This window comes from Clytia hemisphaerica, unplaced genomic scaffold (assembly GCF_902728285.1).
Source record: "Clytia hemisphaerica strain Z4C2 unplaced genomic scaffold, Clytia hemisphaerica genome assembly, whole genome shotgun sequence".
NCBI lineage: Eukaryota > Metazoa > Cnidaria > Hydrozoa > Leptothecata > Clytiidae > Clytia > Clytia hemisphaerica.
The window spans coordinates 396,297-409,847 of record NW_027103704.1 but is presented as its reverse complement, the minus strand read 5'-3'; the positions used below and the strand labels follow the sequence as shown (position 1 = coordinate 409,847).

Sequence of the window (13,551 nt, the reverse complement as noted above, 5' to 3'; positions counted from 1 at the left end):
AGAATAGTTTCCGCCTGTAATCAATGTTAACGGAAAGTTTTTGAATTTGCTACAATCTCAGATAGTTTTGCGACATCTAACTTTCATAGTCTGCATTTCATTCTTTGGTCAAAATAGTTTTGCGACATGACTCGTTTTGAAATGAATTTCAGTGCAAGTTGTAAGTAGAATAGTTTCCCATCAGACATCAATGTTAACGGAAAGTTTTTGAATTTGCTACAATCTCAGATAGTTTTGCGACATGGGTGGAACTTTCATAGTCTGCATTTCAGTCTTCGGTCAAAATAGTTTTGCGACTGGTTGAATCCTTTTGAAATAGATTTCACAACATCTAATATTTGCACCGGGGGTAACACCCCCACCAATAAAATTATTCTCCTGGAGGCTCTTAACCACTAAATGATGCCTCCAAATTCGACAAGTTTCCATAACTTTTACTTAGCCTCATTTTCCGAAAACCTTTTTCTTTCTATTATTTTTCCTGCATTATAGAACTGGAAAAGTATGTCCTTTGTGTGGAGCTACAGACCTGCAAAATCTCCCACGCCATCTGAGGTCAAAAAAACACTCACACGTTTCGCATGAAGAAAGTTTGAAAATTTCCCATTCCACGAGAAAGTCAACCAGCAAAAAAACACCGAAATTACGGATTTGCGCTTTTCCTGGTTGTGGATTGCCTATACAAAACATGTCACACCACCTACGAGGAAAACATAGGATGGAAAGGAGTAACACGAATTACTTGTATTATTTAAAAAATTCCTGCCGTAGGTAAGATTTAGTTACTTAATTGAAAAAAAAGTTTAATTTTGTCGAAAGATTTTTGAAGCTCTCTCCAGATATGTTCCTTGGATGTCACTTATAGCGTTGATAAATCATCAATTATTCGTTTTTCTGTCTCTGTCTTACTTTTGACTGGTTACTTATTGCTTTAACTTTTTTTCTTCTTTAGAAGGCAAGCAGATTGATTATGGTGGCAAGCAGATTGATTGATTATGGTGGCAACCAGGAACTCGAAGATATTGATACAAATGATCAGTTGGATGTCAATGGTGGGTTTAATATTGTAACTAATTCAAGCCAAAACTACTCAGAAATATTTTTCTGTAAAATTATTTTCAAAATTTTGATTTGCACAAGATATGGGAAATATGATACTTTTTCTCGGGTTTATCTTTAGTAAGGTATGATAAAATTATGACTTGTACATTTTAATAAAGACTAGCCGGTACCCGGCGTCGCACGCTGGTTAAGCTGTAGCTGAACGCACTAAAAGTCCATTGGATAAAAAAAAGGAATCTCTTCAAAGTATGACTCTAGCCCTCCCCCGGGTGGCTCATCTCTTAACCATATTTGGATTGTGTAGTGTCCCCGCCCGAGGGGGGGTCACTTAGGCAAAGTTGGGTACGGGGACGTGCCTATTAGTATTTGGCTCAAAAATCTAATTTTTCTTCATTATGGGCTAATTAGCCTGTATGAAATAGGCTAATTTGCTTATTCTAGGCTAATTAGCTGATATTCCGAGATGATAGGCTAATTTGAAGTTATCCCTGCCTGTTTATATCGCCCTTTGAAGGTTGTTGTTGTTGACAAACTTTTTGATTTTTATGTTTTGATTTTTATGTTTTGATTTTACATTTGAAATGTTCTTTTCTATAAAAGGATCTTGTTTTGTTTTGAAAAGAATTCGGAAATTAAAATTACTGAATGTAGATGGGCTTTAAATTTCAAAACAAAGGACGAATAAAGTCTAAACCAGGCTCTATCCGATCTGTCAATCAAAACAAATTTATCAAGAACAAAAAAATATATTGCTTGCGAAAACGAAAGTGACACACAAAAAACAAACAGACATACAGACTACGGCTATTAATATATAGATATGGTTCTTTGTTTGGACCACTGATCTATTTTTCTCTCTTTTCTATATGCTTCAGGTAACCAAAGTACAAGATCAGCCCAAAATTCAAGTGTCCATAACAACGGTAAAGTTTTGTTTTAATTGATAATGATGAATATCTTTTCTAGATTTAATAATCGGTATTTGTTTTTTCCTCCTAAATAATAAACATATAACATATAACAAGAAATACAGCGCGCAATAATCTAATTAATAATCGATTTTTAGAAGCCCCGCTTGGTACGTTGGGAACTACTGAAGCACCAAAGGACCAAGGTACATCTTTTACGTGGTTAACCACTAATGTATTATTGTCTAAATTGAGATTAAAATCGTTTTGATATTTATTGCAATCCTTTAGGCTATAATCTCAAGTAAATTGTCTTAAGGGAACAAATTTTAACGGAATTTATTTTCATGGTTGAGTGGATTTTTCAACCAATTTTGCCCTAAAAAACAAATTTGGGGTGATTTCTTTTGAATCCTGAGATTCTTTATTGATTTTTTTCCAAGTTATTCTGGGTACAATAATCAGGTTGTACCAGGGAGAATTGTAAATGAAGAGAAAAACAGCTTCTCTAACTACCCTACCCTAAGTCAAATGATAGTTTCTTTTGATTATAATAGACGAAGAATATTTTTCGAAAATTTGATGAATGGAGGATTGAAATAATAGTGTCTCGTGGCTCGATATAAAACCGAAATCATTCTTATATTTTTTTTAAGATTTACAACAAAGCTCTTCAAAGTCAGCAACAAGTTAGTTCTGAAAATTGTTTTCAAAAATCCCTTGGTAAAACTAAAGCTTGGGACACGGAAATAAATCTTCTCGCGGTTGCAACAAAAACTTTCTTGTACAACGAATTTGATTGGTTAAGATAAAAAATGTTACAAAAAACTTCTCAAGGTGTGGGGACACGAGGGTTTTTTATATAATTCTCATTTACAACATGAAGATTTTGTTGCTCCAACAAAAAACAATCACATCGATTTGATATTTTATTTTGTTGCTACAACAAAAACATTTAGCGGAAAATGTTGTAAAATAGCGATATTTGATGTGGGGACACAATGAACAATTTTCACGCCATTGAAACCAAACAGTTTTGTTTTTTTTGCAATCACGAGAAGATTTTTTTCCGTGTCCCTGAAGCTAAAACATCAATTCTTGTTTGCTTATGTTTTTTGTTGCTATTTTTAAAGGCATCAAGTACCGTTAAAGTTTAGCATTTATTTAAGATCTTGTAAAGAATACTTGAAATTTCTCGGCAAAAATAAATTTCGAAGAAGAAAATCAGTTCCTGCGAGGGTTCTGTGAAAATTAGTCCCTCATATCAATTTTGTTATTTTGACTTCTTTTATTTCAGATGGCAGAAGGTGGACAGCAGAGCTCCAAAAGAATTTTTACACCTTTCTTTGCGGTCCAGATGGTGGCAGAAAAGAGCCGTTGACAGCAAAACAAATCTCAGAAGACGTCGCTCGTATTGTAACATGCATCAACGCCGAGTACAATATTAGCCGGCTTTTTGAAGTATCTGCAATCAGAGACGAATATTTGGCCAACACTCAAAAAATGAGGTTAAAAGGGCCGGCTGATAAAGAACTCCGTGCAGCAACAATACGTAAATATCTCATGTCGCTAATCATATTTTACACTTACGTCATTATCGAAAAGATCAGCATTGACAATGTAGAAGCAATGGATGTTCTCAACTTAAAAATGAGGGCCGTATTATGGAGGAGGAAAGCTTATTCGGGTGAAGAAAAGGAACAGATTTTAGCAAAGAACTCGGACGACACTGATTATCTGGTTACTGATGAGCAAGTGACTGCTTATGAAGAGAGTAAGAGTTCATAAGAATATTTTCCTAACTGCCTTATTTTATTATTTTGACAATTCTATGATTCAATTTGAAAAGAGATGACAAAATAACTGAAGTTTTTCAAAATAATTTTCTTGACAAAAGAGACAGGGAGCAATGAAGTAATTTTGCCAGATTGGACACAACTGGTTAATTAAAATGTTTTATACCATCCAGCAAATGAATTTTTTTCCGAAATTACCTTAAGGTACGTTCATTATTTTGTTTTCAGGTGAGTTAGCTAAACAAGCAATGGATATTTTCAAACGATTGCGCCAAAATAATGCAAAGCTGTCCCAAAGGGAATTTTGTGCTGTACGCGATCATTTGTTCACTCGCATCCATTTCAGCAACGCATGTCGATCTGGTGTGACGGCCAACATGACCGTTCAAGAATTTGAGAAAGCAAAAGTAATGAAAGATGGAAGGTAAATATATTTTGTAACAAGTTTACTGGATAAGACAAAGGTTGAGGATTTTTCCCTGGAAGAGCCTGTTTTTGACTCTTTGGTTCTTCGGGAGAAAAAAAAGAAAGACACATCTACCAACAACTACACTTTTGTAGCTTTAAAAGTTTTTGATTAACTTATAAAACACGCGTGAGCTGAGTTAATCATAATCCAATACGCTTTTTTAAAACAAATTTCCTTGCCCTCGTGTTAATCATTTTCTTGACATGACGTTTTTTCAGGTACACATTCACTGTTGCTAAACATAAAACGCGACGGAGTACGGCCGGCAAACGTAACTTTAAGTCCTGAAACCTACACACTTCTGAAGACCTTTGTTGATATAGCACGGCCGCAGCTTCCCATTCAAGGAGAGACAGTGTTTCTATCTTGGGCAGGTAAGGAGCAGAAATCAGGAGAAATAAGTGATCGACTCCACAACCTTTGGATGAAAGCTGGAATTTTCGATGAAGATTCACCTTCACGGATATGTTCAAACAAAATTCGAAAATCCGCAGCCACCGAACTGAGAAAAAAAGGCGACAACAGATTGAAAGAAGCCGCTGACTGCATGGCACAACAGTATTACAACGGCAGAAAATCACTACTTCGTTCGTAGAATGCAGGAAAGTAGCGCCGTTGGAAGCAGTGCCATCACTGAAGCATTCTATACAAAGACAACGCCCACAAAGAAAACCAATGTATTGAATAAATGTGCAGAAGGAACTGAGGTTGATAAAACACCTACAAAGACATGGACACACTTAGAAACAGAGCAGATCGTTCAAACCTTTAGCCCTCTCAAAAAACCAACAATGGATGATATAAGAAATTCACCCATCAGATTCAAGGCCTCTGATAAGCAGGTATATCTGTTTGTTTGTCTGTTTAAAATGGCACCAAAATAAGATTTATGTAACACCACTCAAAGATAACAATATTATCCATTTAAGAAAATTTTATGACTAAAAGAAGAATTTGAGGCATGTTTTCACTGGAATAACCTTTCTCAAAAGATTGTGTTGAAATGGTTTTTGCGAGTTTCACAAGTCGCAAATACTTTAATCGGACTAAATTTCGCAAGCGAAAAAAATCGTGAAGTTTTCTGGATTTAATTTCACGAACCAGAGGTTTGAAAAAATTTGCATAGATTTAATTTCGCGAATAAGCCTGAAAACAGCTGAAAAATAGCCCATTATTGCCTCAAATGAAGACTTTGGACACGTTTCTCCACCAAAAATGTGAAATTTAATCTCGCGAAAGTTAATCAAATTCAATAGACGATATCGGATTTAGATAAATGCAATGCATTCTGGTTTCTAGGGACTTAATTATTTATTAATTATTATCTATTATAATTGATCTATTATAATTCCTTTGAGAGTCCCTAGAAACCAGAATGCATTGCATTTATCTAAATCCGATATGGTCTATTATCGTAAAGGTTTCTCCTCCTAAAAAAATAAGAACAATCACAATTGAAACTTCAGTAAAAATTTACCTGGGCTCTTTGGAAAGTCTCTGTAAAACTGTAGTTTATGAACTGTAAAACTCCTTTGGAAATCATCCAGCTTAACAAAGTTGTTAAGCCCTACTACGTCTTCATATAAAATGAGCCATTTGACCATCAGGTAGATAAAATTTACAAAATTGATTTCAGGTTTACAATAAAGTCAAATCAATAGTCAGACGTGGTAAGGATAAAAGTGTGAAAAATGACGAGAGGAAGCCGTCAAACAACAACAAACAGAAGCCGTCAAACAACAACAAACGGAAGCCAATAAGACGCACCTCGCTATTCTCACAAGAAGAAGTTGATATCATCCAGATGAAATGCAGAGCTATGATGAAAAGAAAAGGAGGACAGAGGATTACAGAGGAAAATGTTAAATATGCTTTAGCAGGCGAAGCGCTACTGAAAAGATACACATTTGTTCAGTTACGGACAAGAATTCAATATGAAAAAAATCAAACGTAAGTGCTTTATTTGTAAATTCTTTTATTGGTTTCCCCACACTACACAGTCTGTTCCTCCTGCATTGTAACACTCATGCGTACCTTGTCTTTCTTTAAAACCACATGTAGTTATTTCCGTGATAAACAACGAGGAATGAATTTGTAAGGGTGATAATCACTGACCAAGGAAAATTGTCGTTTTATGAAATTTGTTGAGTTTTGACATCCCCACCAATTTTTTGAAAAAGGAATTTTAGTACACATGTATGGAATATTTTGACAATTTTTGGCTTTTTCTGGACCAACTAACTCTTTCTAACTATGTCCATTTTCGAGGCGTAATTTTCATTTTGTGCAAAAAAATTTTTTTTTTTATACTCAGAATAGTACTATTCTTTGGATTAGACAAACGTTTCACAGGAATTTCACTGTGCCCAGAAACAAATTAATTCATTTTTCTCCGATTTTCCTCTGTATACTGCGATTTTCGTATTTTACTACCCTTGATGCCAAAAGGATTTTAGATTTTTTGGTTTAGTACCACATTACTAAACGTCAGGATGTCCGTACTGACTGTACTATTCCGTTAATCACTATTATAAGAAGCATGTTTTCTTTTACAGTCAATTGTCGTCTTCTGAATCGTCGTCATCTGAATCGTCGTCATCTGAATCGTCGCATTCTGAATTGTCTGCCTCTGAAACTTCAGATACGGAGTAATCAGCTCTGAAATTGGACGAAAAATGATTGATAGAATTTTCTTTTTCTGGATTTCATTTATATTTTTATATTTGTTAAGTTAAATTTTATTAATTGCTTTTAAAACATACGTACATACGATGTTAATCGATGAAGCGAAAGCCTGAAGGCTTCTAGAATTTTCATTGTTTTTTTTTTTGTTTTCTGTTTCTAAAATCTAACGATGTAAACTACAATCCAGATTTTACTCTGGCCCTTTCGGAGCTTTTAATTCATCGAAGTTTATTTAATGTGATTGACCTTCCGTCATTTTACATGTTTCAAAGAATAAAATAAGGAACATGAAGCATCTTCAATCGGTGATGCAATATTAGCCGAGTTTGGTGTTTTAACGTTTTCGAAAATAAAGGCTGGGTGACAAAGTCGATTTTGGGCGTTCAATTTGATTTTATAAAATTTTTGAATTTCGTAGTAGTTAATTGGCTAAATTCAAAGCCCTTTTGGATCATTTTTGAGGTTTAAGATCACGCGATCTATATAATACATTTCGATCCTAATTTTATGCACTTTAAATCAATTGTGGTTTTAGAATTTTGGTTCCACATAGTATGTCACCGATTGTAGTAGTGGTTGTTTCTACTTTAAGATTTGTTTTATTTTACTACGGATTATTTTTACTTACTTTATAATGAAACTAACTTTGGCCTTTTTCGCTAAATATAGCCCGCGAAAATTTAGGATTTCAGTTTTCGTTAAGACTTAAAGGCTTATTCTCGAAATTTAGTTTAATACAATTTTCGAATTAAAGGAGCTTGCCAAATTTACTTTAATGGGATAAACTAGTCATTTTCACAAAATGAGATTTTCGAACTCGTATATCTTGCTAGGTATGCCTTAAAAGTCGCAATGCTTTAAAGACTTTTTTAGAAAAGCTAGGTGTCGACTAGGTGATATTTTGATATTAGTTTTGATCAGGATTATTTTGAAATATAAAAGCATAATCGATTTTTATCTATTTCGGATTTTTTAACCCCGCAATTGCAAAATTGGCGAAGTACGCCTTGAGGTTAAATGAGCAATATTGCTAAACTTTTTTGATGACTGTCCGACTGTTTATGTCGTTTCAATATTTGAAAGCTTTCAGCTTTGTAATGTTATTACCCGTAACCAGCTTTTAATAGGGCTTCATTGTGCAAGCGGCATACATTTATGTGGTTAATTGTATAATTAATAAAGTAGGGGTAATTTTAGTGATTTTAGTGATTTTCCCTTGCGATTTTTTCAAAATTGTTGTGGCAAAAGTCATATAATTTGGGGGTCAAATTCATTCACATTTTCGTTGTCATTGTCATCTACTTTTTACATCATACCAACTGAATTATAGTTTTTTAACTTAATAGGAATTTTCTAATAAAAAGAGTTTAGTTACTATTTTTTTAGCTTTTTTTTATTTCCATAGATTCGAAGAATATTTGCCTAATAAAATGAAAATATCTTATCATTTTTTCTTCTTCGTCTCAATCCGTATTTTTTCAGCTAAACAGTAGGAACTTATTTATACCCGTTCAACCGTCTGTCATTGAAATGCTCGCTTTGTCTCGCGGAGAAGCTTGAAATCGCCATATTTCACACCCTAACAAACTTTTGAATGTAAGGAATGAACTCATTTCAAAATGCCGTCACGTGAACTTTACTTTAAAACTCCACGACACAAAAGACTAAAATGACGTCAATTTTTGACGAAGACCCTGCAATGTTATTTATTGTAAGAGCAACGGAAGTCTAGTTTTTAAAATTTTTATTTTCAACCTGAGGATTGTTTGAATAAAGCATGAAACAGTCAGTATTGATACAATAATTTTCACTGCTTCAACTATCATATTACGCTTATTCTGATATCGGTTGGTTAAGCACTCCATTGATAAAGAAAAGTATCACATCGGCAAAATATACCCATTTATATAAATAATTCTTTTAGAAGCCCTCTCCCCGATGAAGTATAAGCACGAAGGGCTAGAAGGATTTGAAGCCAACAAATTCTACCAAAGTTGCACAGCCTTGAGCGGCTAGCCTGGTTTTTACACAAATGACAGATTGAAACTAAAATTTACCGCTAAATTTCGAAAAAAATATCAATCGTAAACAAAGGAATTGCTAGATTCAATCTGTCGTCAAAAATGCGGCGCATTTTTTAAGGCTTCACTTTTTCTTGCCTGAGAAAGGTTAGAGATTGAAATCTAGCCCTTCGGGCTTTAAACTTAATGCCTCTCCCGGTCACCCATATTTTACGTCCGTTTTAAACTGTTTTTTATAGTTTTCTCTTGCTTTAATGGATATCTAACGCGAAAATTCTAAGCCAAATTGACCAAAAGGCATAGGAAAAGATGAGTAAATGCTCTTCCTACTTTCATAAACCTGAGATCAGATTGTTATTGTTCAGGAGAAAGTCTTGGTACAAAAATTTGTTAATTCTGCCACTTTTCCCATCAAAAAGTTTTGGTGTAAAAAATAGCAAAAACCAAAAAAAAAAATTTTTTTTGTTTTCTGACCACCACCACACTGAAGCTCTGAAGGGATGGGTGAAAACAAACAGACGAATATGCAATCTTGTTTTCTTGGGGACTGCATTCGTCTAAAAGGACTATGAATGGCAGCAAAGTTGCGTGATTGTGTTTATGAATAGGGTGCCGTATGCATTTTTTACTTTCCGGCGCATAACAAGATTCTTGCTATAATTTTTTTCGCTTGAGGACTTCAGATGTTCATTCCTCAAGTGCCTTCAGAGGTTTACCGAGGCACGTAAGAAAACTATGAACGGCTGCGCAGGTTAACTTTCATCGGATTAAATTTCGCGAGCGAGAAAAGTCGAGAAATTGTTTAGATTTAATTTCGCAAAAGAGTTTTGAAATATTTGGCGTGAATTTTACACTGAAAGATAAAGCAAATCAAAATTGAATACCGTTTCGCTAACGCATTCCACGCCCCAATTTTAACCGTCCGCAGGAGTTTTGAACTAAGAAATTTCTACCTATAGACGATATTGAGAATACAAAGAAATCTCGGAATATTTAAAGCCTATAGCCGTTGCAGAATGTATCGAGTCATCATATATCGTTCAAAAGAAATTTGGTGCTATACTCTCAGGTACTGGATTTGACCAGACAGAATTCTAACAAGAAGCCCGTGGGGCGTGAAGGCCCAGCAATTTAAAATTATGAATATGTAGGCAGAAGAAGAGGCCAGCCTTGATGAGGTTGAAAACTAGTCACCGAGGAAGTTAGACTGTTATAGAACGGTGTTGAATTTAACAAAATTGGTCATGACAGTATTCATAAATTCAGTAAATTCACTGAAGGTTATTTAAAATGCTCGTATTGTGCGCCAACCCTTGTTTACTTTGTAAGAACTAATTACCGAAAGGTATGTCACCGTCTATCAAGAGTTATTGATTTGATTCTTATAAAGTATATGCTTATATAAAAAAATATGCTCATACTGTGCGCCATCCCTTGTTTACTTTGTAAGAACTAATTACCAAAAGGTATATCACCGTCTATCAAGAGTTATGAAATTGAAAAAAAAACAAGACGCTGTTATCGCAAAATCTTTTGGCGAACCGAACCACAAACCACAAACCACAGACACTTCTATTTAAAAGGCCCTTTTCGCTACGCTGGGTCAATTATCCCTTATAGCTAACGGATTTTGCTGTTGACAGAACACCGCAGTTCCCAGGATAATTTTATCGGAAAAAACTTTTCCTCAACCAAATTTTCAATTTAGTCATTTCGGCCCGACTAAACTTTCCAAATGAAACGGATTTCTTTACTTGCTCGAAAATTGGTCTTGTGATTCGACGTTAAAATTAAATTTTAGTCAATAAAGGTGTTGAATTTTTGCCGTATGAAATTTTGGGTAAAGGTTTTGGTTAAGAAAATGAAAAAATCGGGGAAAAATTTCGCCGGGGAAAAATTTCGTCACTTTCCTGCAGATTTTTTTCCTGATAAGGTAGCTTTTGACCCATCCCAGTGGGCACAAGACGTCCTAAGGACGTCCTTAGAAGGTCCATTTTGGACGGGAGGACGTCTAGCGGGGACGTCTATTGGACGTTCTATGGACGTGCAAAATGAAGTCACTTCCGTCCGTCCGAATTTGGTCCGAAAAAGACGTCCTAATTGGACGCGAAATGGACGGTATGTGGACCTTTCTTTTAATTTAGACGTCGGAAGGACGTTTTACAGACGTCACATGGACGTCTAACTGAGTCACTCCAACACGTGGACGTCAAAAGGACGTTTTACAGACGTCTTTTAGACCCAAACACGAGTGAGCTACAGACGTTTTAAGGACTTTTTATAGTCGCCATTTAGATGGCAAAACTTTCTCCATTTTTAGTTTTTATGAACGGATTGTTTTTTTTATCAAGACATTAATGACAAGACATTATATATCAAATTCCTGATTACAATATAACACAATCAGTTTTTTATACCCACCTATATCGAAGACATGACATGATATATCGAAGATAATTCGTTCGCAAATCGAAAGGCAAATTTGTATAAGTATTTCGTAATATTTTCGAGAAAAATAAATAGAAATTACAATTCTATATATGATATACATATATTACAATTATATTACAATAATAACAAAGATAATTCGTTCGAAAAGGCAAATTTGTAAAAATATTTCATAATATCTTAGAGAAAAATAATTAACGATTAAATGAAATAAAATAAAGATACAATAGAATATGTTAACCTAATATTTGAAAAGGGATAGTTGTTCACTTCATTTACATAAAATAGGTATTTATTTGGGGTTCAATCTCTTTCCCCACTATCGAGGATAACAGAGTACTTGAAAGGTATGAACTGAAGTATCAAAACTCGACAAAATAAAGTAAGGAAAGGAAAGGATTACTACAGCAGTTTTTCTAATTTTTGAAGATAATACAAATTTTTTATAAGTTTCTTCAATTTTTCGGGTCATGCGGCTGTGGTTGCTTAGCATTCTACAATCCTTCAAGAAATATTTGAGACAAAGGGGAGTTCCCGGTGTAATTTTGAACACCACAATTGATTTTTAGGGGCCTTAAACTACAATTGGAAAGTAGAGTTTTAACTCTGAGTTTTAACATGAGACTTAAGACTTAGGAGCTGGGGATCTCAGGATTTAAAAGCTCAAATTTGCTCGAATGAGGCTTGGAATATAGCCTAGAAGCCACAAAACCCCTCTAAAATCGAAACATTCAATGGAAGAAAGTGGAAGTGCTAAAATAGCAATTCTCGCCCGAACTTTAAATTCTGAAAAACGTCAAAATACACTAAAATCTCAATATATTTCAAGGGAGATTGTCTGAGAAACTAAAAAATGCCAAATTCTGCTCAGCGGGGGTTCTTATTCCAAGTTTAAAGCAATTTTTCTGGCTCAAAAATCCCCTTTCTTCAATTTTAGGGGCTAAAACTCGAAAAAAAGTCAAAATTTCCTGAAATTTTCACGTTTTTGACTTTTCGTAAATTGGACCTTTGCAAAATATTAAATATTTCATAAAAAAGTGATTTTGGCCAGCAGCAAACCCTTCAAAATGGTCCGAAACATGCTTTAAGACGAATTTTAGAGGTTTTCAGGTAATTTTGGATCCCCCGCAGAGCAGAAATCAGCATTTTTCAGTTTTTCAGACAATCCTTCAAGAAATATTTGAGACAAAGGGGAGTTCCCGGTGTAATTTTGAACACCACAATTGATTTTTAGGGGCCTTAAACTACAATTGGAAAGTAGAGTTTTAACTCTGAGTTTTAACATGAGACTTAAGACTTAGGAGCTGGGGATCTCAGGATTTAAAAGCTCAAATTTGCTCGAATGAGGCTTGGAATATAGCCTAGAAGCCACAAAACCCCTCTAAAATCGAAACATTCAATGGAAGAAAGTGGAAGTGCTAAAATAGCAATTCTCGCCCGAACTTTAAATTCTGAAAAACGTCAAAATACACTAAAATCTCAATATATTTCAAGGGAGATTGTCTGAGAAACTAAAAAATGCCAAATTCTGCTCAGCGGGGGTTCTTATTCCAAGTTTAAAGCAATTTTTCTGGCTCAAAAATCCCCTTTCTTCAATTTTAGGGGCTAAAACTCGAAAAAAAGTCAAAATTTCCTGAAATTTTCACGTTTTTGACTTTTCGTAAATTGGACCTTTGCAAAATATTAAATATTTCATAAAAAAGTGATTTTCGGAGGATTAAGATCGTTCGGAGAACCAGAGTTCAAACCATATTTTAGAAGTTAACCTAAGTTAACCTGTTTAAGTAACTAGAAGTCATACTCAAGGTCTCATACAAAAGTTCCATAAGTTATAATTGGATTAGTGTCTTTCATAGACAATGATAAAAAATTCATCCATACCATGATATTTCTTAATTTCTGCTATATCATATGCAGGCCAAGTGGGTTCCATGGGAGCATTCTCCAAAGCCAGCTGCTTGGTGGCATATTTAGGCCAGTAAACTTTTGAATCCTTGATCCAACGTGTTGGTGCAACGCATTCCAGAGAATTACCATTTTTCTCGACGATCTTGAATAGTGCGTAGGACATTTTGCTAAAATGATGAAGAAATAAAGAAAATGAGCAAGTTCCAAAAACACATGTTACCAAAGATCAGTTTCAAAAATTGTAACTTACTATA

At 34.6% G+C, this 13,551-nt stretch overlaps 1 protein-coding gene and 1 pseudogene across 1 annotated transcript in view; one reads left to right on the top strand and one right to left on the bottom strand.

The window, feature by feature from the left end:
- LOC136804105 (uncharacterized) overlaps nucleotides 1-4,806 on the top strand; it is a 13,282-nt pseudogene extending 8,476 nt beyond the window's left edge.
- LOC136804063 (triosephosphate isomerase-like) overlaps nucleotides 1-13,551 on the bottom strand; it is a 387,417-nt gene that overhangs the window by 120,878 nt on the left and 252,988 nt on the right. The gene's annotated exons all lie outside the window — the stretch shown is intronic.